At 60.5% G+C, this 12,500-nt stretch overlaps 2 non-coding genes and 1 pseudogene across 2 annotated transcripts in view; all 3 read right to left on the reverse strand.

Moving 5' to 3' along the window:
• The window catches only part of LOC145276120 (large subunit ribosomal RNA), a 5,721-nt gene extending 2,536 nt beyond the window's left edge, over positions 1 to 3,185 (reverse strand). Inside the window, exon 1 of the ribosomal RNA XR_013867844.1 lies at positions 1 to 3,185. This exon is cut by the window's left edge and continues 2,536 nt beyond it. This is a non-coding gene — a ribosomal RNA (large subunit ribosomal RNA).
• Positions 3,186 to 3,780: 595 nt separating this feature from the next.
• On the reverse strand, positions 3,781 to 3,938 carry LOC145276119 (5.8S ribosomal RNA). Its single transcript, XR_013867843.1, has one exon. It is a non-coding gene; the product is annotated as a 5.8S ribosomal RNA (ribosomal RNA).
• A 395-nt stretch (positions 3,939 to 4,333) lies between these two features.
• On the reverse strand, positions 4,334 to 6,705 carry LOC145276123 (small subunit ribosomal RNA; annotated as a pseudogene).
• Between the last annotated feature and the right edge of the window lie 5,795 nt (positions 6,706 to 12,500).

Raw genomic sequence — 12,500 nt, forward strand, 5'->3', positions numbered from 1 at the left:
GGATGGTGGGTACGGACCGACTCGAGAGCTGCGAAAACCGGACCCGGATTTTCCAGGGCCGCCGAAAGCGCACCGGACGCCGCCCGAGCCGCGGCGCTCTACAGGTACCTTTTCCGTATCTCCGGACGAGCCGATTCCACGGACATGGTCCTTTACGAAGAAGAGAGAACTCTTCCCGGGGCTCCCGGCGACGTCTCCGGGCTCGCTTGCGTCACCGCGGTTTCGCCCGGGAAGCGACGGGCGCCGCCGACATCGCTGCCGACAGCGTCGCCACCCCCGGGCCCTCTCCGAGTCCGGGTTCGGGAATATTAACCCGATTCCCTTTCGACGGGAGGCCGGCCGCTTTTTTTTTGTTTGGGCTTTTGATTCGATTCGATTCGATTCGCTTTCCTTTCACTTTCATAACGGATCCGGCGCCTTTCGGGAAGACTTTCGCCCGCGTCTTAGGACCGACTGACCCGTGCTCGACCGCCGTTGGCACGGAACCCTTCTCCACTTCGGTCTTCGAAGGTCTCGTTCGAATATTTGCTACTACCACCGAGATCTGCACCCGCGGTCGGCTCCACCCGGGCTCGCGCCCTAGGCTTCCGTGCTCGCCGCGGCGCCCTCCTACTCGTCGCGGCATCGTTTCGGCGCGAAAGTTCATCGCTCCTCGCCGCGACGGTCCGGCATCGGTCCGTCGCTCCAGCGCCATCCATTTTCGGGGCCGGTCGATTCGGCAGGTGAGTTGTTACACACTCCTTAGCGGATTCCGACTTCCGTGGCCACCGTCCTGCTGTCTATATCGACCGACACCCTTTCGGGGATCTCATGGGCGTCGCGTTAGGCACCTTAGCCGGACGTTTGGTTCATCCCACAGCGCCAGTTCTGCTTACCAAAAGTGGCCCACTTGGCACTCGCATTCGAGGTGACCAACCGCCCAGCGAAGCGTGCTGGCGGCGGCGGCCGGATGGGTCGGCTCCGTCGTTCGGGAGAGTCGGCCCGTTCCACCCGTTCCGAGTTCGAGAGTAGGTCGAGGCCGTGAACGGCCCCGGGGCCTCCAATCGTTCGCTTTACCGGATGGAATTGCGACGATCGAGCGCCAGCTATCCTGAGGGAAACTTCGGAGGGAACCAGCTACTAGACGGCTCGATTGGTCTTTCGCCCCTACACCCGGTTCCGACGATCGATTTGCACGTCAGAGGCGCTTCGGACTTCCACCAGAGTTTCCTCTGGCTTCATCCCGACCGGGCGTGGATCGCCATCTTTCGGGTCCCTGGTCGCTCGCTACGCCAGAGTCGGCCGAGTCGTACTCGGAAAAAGGGGAAACCGACCCGGGGGTGATGCGCCCGCGCGCAGCGCCTAAACTCGACGACAAAATAGGACTAGTTCAAGCCGCGGGATCTCACCGATGGGCGGAAGGAGGATATGGAAGCTGGCGCCCGGCAATTCCCCTTTTTGGAAGATGCGCCGGTCCCCTCTCGGGGAGGAGGGAAAAACAACCGCACGTCAGCCACGAGCCTTCCCTCTCCTATCTCTCTCGGGAAGAGAGAAAAAAGGAAAAGTTGCGGGCACCGCAGCAGCGACGGCGGAAGGCCGAAAACGCCGCGCCGGCGGGATCGGGCACGGCTCGGAGGCGGGTGAGGCGAGGAGAAGACGACGGCACGAGACCGACGACACCCCCCGACGACCCCCGGACGACTTTGCCACGACACCTCTCCCGATCGACGCCCTCCTACACGCTCTCTCGCTTTCGCTTCGCCTTCGGGGTTAGTCAGAGGTGGCCCCTACGACTCGCGAACGGCCAGGACTCCTCGGTCCGTGTTTCAAGACGGGTCGGGTGGGTTGCCGATGCACGTCGCTGACCCGGGGTGGCGGGCGGCTCGAGTAAAAAAGCGTCGCCGAGCGACCTCTCCGGAAACGGAAACGGGCGCGGGCGGGGTTGCCCCCGACAAGAACCCGAAACGTCGGCGAGGTGCGTGACGGCGAGGCCGCGCCAGTCCTATCCCGCCTCTCATCGCGCACGCGCCCGAGACGGTGGGGCGCCTAAGGAGCGACACACAGAGTGCGTCGCCCGCACGCGACTTCCGGCGGGATCAAAACGGACCGGCTCGCCACGTGTAACGGATCGTGTCAGATTTCCTCCGTTCCCGGCAGAAAGGGGCAGTTACGTTCGCGGGCCCGACGGCCGGTGGCCCCCGACTTCACAAGGTGGGAAGACGGGGGTTTTCAGGGTGATGAAACGCCTGCCGCCTACGGAAAAAAACCCGCGTGTTCGACCTGCACGCCGGGAACGGGTCGCGACGACGGACCGGAGGGGAAGTGCGTCCGGTGCCGGCCGCGCGGAGGTCGCGCCGAAGCGCCCGCGCCATGATTACGCCGAGCGATGAGAAGGGGACGGGTGCAGCGGAGTCGCGCGCGGAGGGAGCAGGAGGAAAGAAGAAGCGGCGGCGACGGATGCGGCGGGTTAGGGCCCGGCGGCAGCAGCGATCGAGAGGACGAGTCCCCTCCGTCGCAGCCAACCGACGCAGCCACCTACCGACGCCGCGGTCGTCACCACGTTTCCCTTCCCGCTATCCACGCGGCCCGTCTCCTTCGTCGGCGACGCGGGCACAAAAGCTGGCCCGCGGAGAACGAGTTCCCCGCGGACACGACGAACGACGACCTGTGCCGCGACGGCCTCTCTTTCAAGAACACACATCGAGTTTGGGCTCGAGCCTAGGCAGCACCGGACTGAGTCCCCCCGCGATCGCGGTGAGCGGTCCCACCCGTTTACCCCTGGGCGGTTTCACGTTCTCTTGAACTCTCTCTCCAAAGTTCTTTTCAACTTTCCCTCACGGTACTTGTCGACTATCGGACTCGTCCCGGTATTTAGCCTTGGATGGAGCTTACCACCCGATTTGGGCTGCGTTCCCAAGCAACCCGACTCTCGGATCGAAGGCCGTCGCTCGCCGTCCGCACCGAATGGGCCTGGCACCCGCCGCGGGCGGCCCCGATCGAGGGAACTCCGAACTATGCGAGACGAAAACGAACGGCTGCCTTCGACCCATGCGCCACACGTCCCGAAGCCTTTAACTTGCGACGGGATTCGGCGTTGGGCTTCTCCCGGTTCACTCGCCGTTACTAAGGGAATCCCGGTTGGTTTCTTTTCCTCCGCTTAGCGATATGCTTAAGTTCAGCGGGTCGTCTCGTCCGAGCCGAGGGCGGCGGTTTTTAGTAGAGTGTGGTGTTTGGAGGAGAGGAATCTCGATCGGTACCCTCCGTGTGACGACGGCTGGCCGATATAGCGCCCGTCCGACCGAAAATGAAGAAGCCAACAATTAAAAAAAAAGCGTGGGTCCTCCCCATCCGACGTTGCCTACGACGCGGCCACCTTTTTACGGTGCGACGGCCGTGCTCGTCGCGCTGCTCGAGGCGTCGCTGAGAGACACCTTCATGAGGCAGAGAGCGAGACGAGCAGGCGGCGCTTACGTCGGCAGTCGGTTAGGTCGGTGCTTTTTTTTTTGTTTTGTTCTCCCTTCGGCTGCTTTCGGACAGACTCCTCCTGCTCCTCCTCCACAGTGTTTCTTCACGCGGTCGAAAAGGGAAAAGACTCCGCGGTCTGCCAGCGGGAGACGAAGGAGGAGGCCGGAGAGGGTTTTAAAAAAAAAAAAGACATTGAAAGGAGTCAATTCTTTTTTTATTTTTCTTCCCCCTCGTCACTCGCTCCTGCGACGTCCCGGTTACCACCGTGCCGAGGACCGGGCGGGCACGGGGACGGCAAGATGTCGTTTCGTTAACGGAGAAAGACATGTAACGTTCCGCCTCTCGACCGGACGTGGCCCCGAGACAAGGGATCTCGGGGCCGCAATGTGCGTTCGAGGTGTCGATGTTCACTGAGTCCTGCAATTCGCATCAGTTCTCGCGGCTGGCCGCGCTCTTCATCGACGGACGAGCCGAGTGATCCCCCGTCCAGGGTTCAGCACTTGGGTTTTTTATATTAGTTTTTGTTTATATAGATTTAGTAGTGTGCGAGGAGGTCTGTGCGAGGAGGCGTGACGGCATTGCAATGTCGCGAGTAGTTTGTTTTTAGCTAGCGGCGGTGGCACAGCGGCTGCAAAAAAAACAAAAAACGATAAAGCGGCGACAAGGCAAAGAAGAAGCGGCCATCACTTGCGGTGGGCGAAAAAACAAACAGGTGGTAAGACGCGGAAGCAAGCAAGAAGAGCTGGGGCTTTAAAAACCTCCGCGTCACCACAAATCTATCTCTCGCTCCGCCTTTTATAGGTTTGTTTGCGCGCATTCGAGGCGTTGACGCCGACAGACAGAGGAGGTAGGCCGGAAAACAACAAACCAGTCTCGAACGGGAAAACGGTAATGATCCTTCCGCAGGTTCACCTACGGAAACCTTGTTACGACTTTTACTTCCTCTAAACGATCGGGTTCGGTCGTCTTCTCCAGGCATCGAACGCCGAGGCGTAGATGCACGAGTGTCGTGACGGACACGTCGCGCACTGCCCGGCGGCGTCGTCGGCCAGATCCGAGGACCTCACCGGACCGTTCGATCGGTAGTAGCGACGGGCGGTGTGTACAAAGGGCAGGGACGTGATCGACGCGGGCTGTTGACCCGCGCCTACCGGGAATTCCTCGTTCACGGGGTTGGTTACAGGCCCCGATCCCTATCACGGGAGGTGGTTCAGAGGTTTCCCAACCCTCTCGGGCCGGGGCGAAGTCCCCGCTGATACCTCCAGTGTAGCGCGCGTGCGGCCCCGGACATCTAAGGGCATCACAGACCTGTTATCGCTCCGCCTCGTGTGGCTTTCTGCCACCCGTCCCTCTAAGAAGTGCGTGAGAAAACCGACCCGGACCCGAGCGCCACGGAGGACGCCGAGCCCGCCGTAAAAATCACTGACATCGGCGCACTAGTTAGCAGGCCGGAGTCTCGTTCGTTATCGGAATCAACCAGACGGATCGCTCCACCAACTAAGAACGGCCATGCACCACCACCCACCGAATCGAGAAAGAGCTATCGATCTGTCAATCCTACCGGTGTCCGGACCGGGTGAGTTTTCCCGTGTTGAGTCAAATTAAGCCGCAGGCTCCACTCCTGGTGGTGCCCTTCCGTCAATTCCTTTAAGTTTCAGCTTTGCAACCATACTCCCCCCGGAACCGAACTCTGGTTTCCCGCAGGCTACCCGCCGGGTCATGGAAGCGAACGCCGGCGGATCGCCGGTCGGCATCGTTTACGGTCGGAACTACGACGGTATCTGATCGTCTTCGAACCTCCGACTTTCGCTCTTGATCGAGGAAAACGTGCTTGCCACACGCCATCGCTGCAGTTCGTCTTGCGACGATCCAAGAATTTCACCTCTAACGTCGCAATACGAGTGGCCCCGACCGCTCCCTTCGATCATTGCCTCGCCGTAGACGGAGACCGACAGACGTAGACGAGGCCCTCTTCCATCATTCCATGCTTATCGTATGCAAGCTTGAACAGCCCGCTCTGAGCACTCTAATTTTTTCAAAGTGAACGTACCGGCCGCCGCGGACACTCGGTTAAGAGCACCCTTGGAGGAGAAACCGCCGACCGCAACACGCGCGCAGACAAGACACGAAGCAGGGACTCGGAGCGGACCGGGGGGTTCAAAAAAAAAGAGGAACGCGCGGAAAGGGAGAGGGAGAGAAGCGCGGGGGTCAGAGTGCGGGGATGCGAATGAACACACCCAAACACACACACGTAGCACCCCCCCGTTAGACTACTCCCGGAACCGAACCGACGACCACTTGTTTTTTTTTTTCCCGGATCCCGATCACGACCTCCTCGTCCACCTCGCCGGCAGGACCGCGTGGCGGGTATGCTAGCGGTTGACACCGGCGGAAAGGGCCGGGAATGCGAACGGACGACCAAAGTCAACGACGGACGATGGCGCCGCCGCCCCGGGGCCGCTTGCGCGACCACGAACCCGAGTTCGGACTACGAGCTTTTTAACCGCAACAACTTTAATATACGCTACCGGAGCTGGAATTACCGCGGCTGCTGGCACCAGACTTGCCCTCCGGTTGGTCCTCGTTAACGGATTTGAAGTGTACTCATTCCGATCGCGGGGCCTCGACAGAGTCCCGCGTCGTTATTTTTCGTCACTACCTCCCCGTGCCGGGAGTGGGTAATTTGCGCGCCTGCTGCCTTCCTTGGATGTGGTAGCCGTTTCGCATGCTCCCTCTCCGGAATCGAACCCCGATTCCCCGTTACCCGTAGTAACCACGGTAGGCACTTAACCGACCGTCGACAGTTGATAGGGCGGACCCTCGAGAGACCCGTCGCCGGGCGTGAAAGCTCGTGCGATCGACCAGTGAGTTATCCAGAGTCACCAAAGCGGAGCGCGCCGCCCTATGAGCCCCGCCACCGAACGGACCCGCGAGCGGGAACGCCGACGACGGGAGGACGGAATGACGCGCATCGGTCTCAGTCTAATATGTAGCGCCGCGACCCGGAACGGCCGACGCGGGTGCCAGCGCGCGAGGCGTGGCGACGACGGCGCGCCGACCGATCGCGGCCTGTGTCACATGTATTAGCTCTAGAATTGCCACAGTTATCCATCGCCTCCGAGGAGGAATACGGTCCCGAGGATTAGGTCCGGTTCCTGAGCCATTCGCGGTTTCGCCCGTTCTAATGCGTGGCGTGAACTTACACTTGCATGGCTTAAGCTTTGAGACAAGCATATGACTACTGGCAGGATCAACCAGGTATCGTTGGAATTTGGGACTTTGTTTCGACAGAACGACAGACCGACCGACCGACCGACCGACATAAGACAGACAACTACAACGACGGGCACGTGTTTATTTGTTTTTCGAGGAGGTTCGCCGTCAGTAGAAGCGCGCTGCCCGCGCTGATGGCCTCTTTTTTGTTTCTCCCCTGACTTGGACCGAGACCGAGACTCAAAGAACGAAAGCGACCAACGTCGACAACAACAACGACAACGGCACCCTTGACAGCGATACATACGACAAACGACAAGCAGCACGACGGCAGTGCACACGGACATCGAGGGTCAAGGTGCAGACTGAACTCGCCGAGGTCGTCGTCATCGTGGTCGCCATCGATTCCGTCTCGTCGTCGTCGTCGTCAACGTCCACGTCACAGCCGGCCGAGAAGAGAGAACAGACGACAGCGTCGACAACAACAACATCGACAACGGCACCCTTGACAGCGATACATACGACAAACGACAAACAGCACGACGGCAGTGCACACGGACATCGGAGGTCAAGGTGCAGACTGGAATCGTCGAGGTCGTCGTCATCGTGGTCGCCATCGATGCCGTCTCGTCGTCGTCGTCGTCGTCTTCGTCGTCGTCGTCGTCATCAACGTACCAACCGACCGAGACGAGAGAGCAAGCAACAACGTCGACAACAACAACGACAACGGCACCCTTGACAGCGATACATACGACAAACGACAAACAGCACGACGGCAGTGCACACGGACATCGGAGGTCAAGGTGCAGACTGAACTCGTCGAGGTCGTCGTCATCGTGGTCGCCATCGATGCCGTCTCGTCGTCGTCGTCGTCTCCGTCGTCGTCGTCGTCGTCGCCAACGTCAACGTCAACATCACAGCCGTCATCGGGGAGGAGCTGGACCAGGGCAGCGGCGGCGTAAATTTTCCCGTCACCTTCGTCGTCGCCTTCGTCGACCGACCGACCGACCGGCGTCGTGTTCGTGCTCGGAAAACCGAGGAGAGACAACGTGCACATGGCGCGTTCTCGCAAGCGGCTCCTCGGTCCGATTTTTTTGGGCGGCTTTTTCGAGCTTTTTTTTTTTCTCACCCTTTCGTCCGTGCGACGGCGAACGTTAGGGGAAAAAAAAAAAAAAAAAAAACGACAACAACGCGGCGGACCGGGCGAACAACATCGTCGACACACACGACATTGACGACCGGTCCCCCTTTTCACAATCGCATCGAGATAAAAACGAACGAGTCCGATTCGAGCACCGAGTCGCGAGCGGGAGGACTGTCGGTGCAAGTATCGATCACTGACGTGAGCGCTTCGCCGGACAGAGGATGGCTCATCCGGCAGCCGTGCAAATCGACGGTATGGGAAGAACGAACAAGAAGAGCAACGACTTGATCGGCGGCTTGGGAACTGCGGACGGTGAAAACGGGTTAATCGACTGCGACCACGACTGCTCGATCGATCTTCTTTGGCGCTAACAAAGGTGGAGGTGGCGCAAGAAGGGACTAGCGCTATCACCGTCCACGTATCAGAAGATGCGGCGGCAGACGTCGACGCTTATGCGTTGTCGGACGAGAAGTCGCTGCAGCACGTGTACCGCGAGCGGGACGTCCAAGGTTTTGCCAGACGGAAAGAAATCGGGTGTCAGCGAACGTTCACACGGCTGTGAGATCGGACGCTGACAGGAGTAGGAGGCGGCAGGCAGGCGGCGGTTACGGCGGCGGCGCCTGCTGCTGCTCATCCTCCTGTTTGCTGCGGCGACTTCCAGGACGGGAGAGCATCGAACAACGTACGTATGGTTACAAGGGGATCAGGATCTACATAGTGCATCCCCCGCGGCTATTTTTGTTTGTTTGTTCGCTCGTTCGTTAATTCGTTCGTTCGTTCGTTCGTTCGTTACAATGTACGTTTTTCCGTTCGACGGCGGCAGAGAGCGGCGGCGTTTCTCCCTAATCCGGAGGATTTATCGGTCGCACAGCGATGGGTCGTTCGGCCGATCATCGAAAGATTCGCAGGTAGTGGTTGAATGGCAGAACGGCAGCAACAACAGCGGCGGCTGAGAGCGGCGAACGCTGAGGCGGAAGCAGAAGCTGCAGCAAACGTATCGGCTAAACATGGTGGACATAGATATGGCTGACGACGCGGGTACCACGACGACTATGGAACCAGGAAAAGGAGCCGTTAGTTGTTCCAACATATCGTTCGACACGTCGAGCAGCCCTAGGTCCACGGAGAAGCACACACACGTACCACGTATTATAACCTAACGACGATGAGCGGGCGCACGGTTGGCAGGAACGAAGGCGGCGGATCAAAACAAGTTGGAGCGCGGGGCGACAGCGATAACGGTGACAGCCCTAGGCGGCGGAGATGCCACTTTCTGACGCCTTTGCGACAAGCCCGTAGAGACGTTCCGGACCACCACGAGGCAAAGAGTCGCTGCTCCGACGAACCGACACACCAAAGTGTGCTTCCTACCGAACATGTTTTATAAAACTTTCAAACTGGAAAACCCCAGAAATGGTGTTGGTATTTGTCCAGACCCACCTCCGACACCTGAAAATGGTGGTCAAAAAAAACGTCGATTATACGAAGCGACATTTCTGGTCGGCGATTTTCCAGTTTTACGCCTACTGCCACATGGGGATGTCGGTAGGCGTCGCAAAGTGCCTTCTCGTAGGCTAGGCACACCAGGACTTTGTCATTTTTTTCCCCCTCGACATTCCTGGTCCGGTCTATTCCGATTTTACACCTACCGCCATGTGGGGGTGGCAGTAGGCGTCGAAAAGTGCCTTCTCGACCGCTAGCGACACCACTACTTTATCGAGCTCTGGAGGCCCGCACACCGACCCGGGGGCCGCGGAGTCGACCCCGGGGGCCTCCGCCTCTCGCCGCCGCTCACTTGGACGCCTTCCGCAACCTGTGGTCCCGCTCGGGGCCGCCGGGAGCCTCGCCGACCTGACCGGTGTCGGTAGGCGTCTGGAAGCGCCCGGCCGACCTGGACGAGGTCCCCCTGGCCCCCGGGGGACACCCCTTAGTTGGATGGGGGTGCTGTCCCGGGCACACATGCAACCCGCGGCCGCCTACCGACAGCCCCCGTCGCTCGATCGCTACTCCTTTCCAACATATGTCGGAGAAGCCGGGCGGTTGTGAAACCCCAGAAATGGTGTTGGTATTCGTCCAGACCCACCTCCGACACCTGAAAATGGTGGTCAAAAAAAACGTCGATTATACGAAGCGACATTTCTGGTCGGCGATTTTCCAGTTTTGCGCCTACCGCCATGTGGGGGTGGCAGTAGGCGTCGAAAAGTGCCTTCTCGACCGCTAGCGACACCACTACTTTATCGAGCTCTGGAGGCCCGCACACCGACCCGGGGGCCGCGGAGTCGACCCCGGGGGCCTCCGCCTCTCGCCGCCGCTCACTTGGACGCCTTCCGCAACCTGTGGTCCCGCTCGGGGCCGCCGGGAGCCTCGCCGACCTGACCGGTGTCGGTAGGCGTCTGGAAGCGCCCGGCCGACCTGGACGAGGTCCCCCTGGCCCCCGGGGGACACCCCTTAGTTGGATGGGGGTGCTGTCCCGGGCACACATGCAACCCGCGGCCGCCTACCGACAGCCCCCGTCGCTCGATCGCTACTCCTTTCCAACATATGTCGGAGAAGCCGGGCGGTTGTGAAACCCCAGAAATGGTGTTGGTATTCGTCCAGACCCACCTCCGACACCTGAAAATGGTGGTCAAAAAAAACGTCGATTATACGAAGCGACATTTCTGGTCGGCGATTTTCCAGTTTTGCGCCTACCGCCATGTGGGGGTGGCAGTAGGCGTCGAAAAGTGCCTTCTCGACCGCTAGCGACACCACTACTTTATCGAGCTCTGGAGGCCCGCACACCGACCCGGGGGCCGCGGAGTCGACCCCGGGGGCCTCCGCCTCTCGCCGCCGCTCACTTGGACGCCTTCCGCAACCTGTGGTCCCGCTCGGGGCCGCCGGGAGCCTCGCCGACCTGACCGGTGTCGGTAGGCGTCTGGAAGCGCCCGGCCGACCTGGACGAGGTCCCCCTGGCCCCCGGGGGACACCCCTTAGTTGGATGGGGGTGCTGTCCCGGGCACACATGCAACCCGCGGCCGCCTACCGACAGCCCCCGTCGCTCGATCGCTACTCCTTTCCAACATATGTCGGAGAAGCCGGGCGGTTGTGAAACCCCAGAAATGGTGTTGGTATTCGTCCAGACCCACCTCCGACACCTGAAAATGGTGGTCAAAAAAAACGTCGATTATACGAAGCGACATTTCTGGTCGGCGATTTTCCAGTTTTGCGCCTACCGCCATGTGGGGGTGGCAGTAGGCGTCGAAAAGTGCCTTCTCGACCGCTAGCGACACCACTACTTTATCGAGCTCTGGAGGCCCGCACACCGACCCGGGGGCCGCGGAGTCGACCCCGGGGGCCTCCGCCTCTCGCCGCCGCTCACTTGGACGCCTTCCGCAACCTGTGGTCCCGCTCGGGGCCGCCGGGAGCCTCGCCGACCTGACCGGTGTCGGTAGGCGTCTGGAAGCGCCCGGCCGACCTGGACGAGGTCCCCCTGGCCCCCGGGGGACACCCCTTAGTTGGATGGGGGTGCTGTCCCGGGCACACATGCAACCCGCGGCCGCCTACCGACAGCCCCCGTCGCTCGATCGCTACTCCTTTCCAACATATGTCGGAGAAGCCGGGCGGTTGTGAAACCCCAGAAATGGTGTTGGTATTCGTCCAGACCCACCTCCGACACCTGAAAATGGTGGTCAAAAAAAACGTCGATTATACGAAGCGACATTTCTGGTCGGCGATTTTCCAGTTTTGCGCCTACCGCCATGTGGGGGTGGCAGTAGGCGTCGAAAAGTGCCTTCTCGACCGCTAGCGACACCACTACTTTATCGAGCTCTGGAGGCCCGCACACCGACCCGGGGGCCGCGGAGTCGACCCCGGGGGCCTCCGCCTCTCGCCGCCGCTCACTTGGACGCCTTCCGCAACCTGTGGTCCCGCTCGGGGCCGCCGGGAGCCTCGCCGACCTGACCGGTGTCGGTAGGCGTCTGGAAGCGCCCGGCCGACCTGGACGAGGTCCCCCTGGCCCCCGGGGGACACCCCTTAGTTGGATGGGGGTGCTGTCCCGGGCACACATGCAACCCGCGGCCGCCTACCGACAGCCCCCGTCGCTCGATCGCTACTCCTTTCCAACATATGTCGGAGAAGCCGGGCGGTTGTGAAACCCCAGAAATGGTGTTGGTATTCGTCCAGACCCACCTCCGACACCTGAAAATGGTGGTCAAAAAAAACGTCGATTATACGAAGCGACATTTCTGGTCGGCGATTTTCCAGTTTTGCGCCTACCGCCATGTGGGGGTGGCAGTAGGCGTCGAAAAGTGCCTTCTCGACCGCTAGCGACACCACTACTTTATCGAGCTCTGGAGGCCCGCACACCGACCCGGGGGCCGCGGAGTCGACCCCGGGGGCCTCCGCCTCTCGCCGCCGCTCACTTGGACGCCTTCCGCAACCTGTGGTCCCGCTCGGGGCCGCCGGGAGCCTCGCCGACCTGACCGGTGTCGGTAGGCGTCAGTCAAACTTGCTTAAGAGGCAAAGCCTCCTCACACCTTAAGAGAGTCACAGTTAGTCCCGCCGTTTACCCGTGGTCGTCGTCGTCGTCGTCGTCGTCGTCGTCGTCGGGGGTGCCGGTCGGTGTGTTTCGGCGTGTTTCTTTCTTACTTTAGCTCGCTCCTATAAGCTAACTCAGCAGCCCTGCTAAAATCAATTTATCATTATTTTCAATCTATCGAAA

The sequence above is a fragment of the Euprymna scolopes genome, unplaced genomic scaffold (genome assembly GCF_053919585.1).
Source record: "Euprymna scolopes isolate OS-2025 unplaced genomic scaffold, ASM5391958v1 sca729, whole genome shotgun sequence".
Taxonomy (NCBI): Eukaryota; Metazoa; Mollusca; class Cephalopoda; order Sepiida; family Sepiolidae; genus Euprymna; species Euprymna scolopes.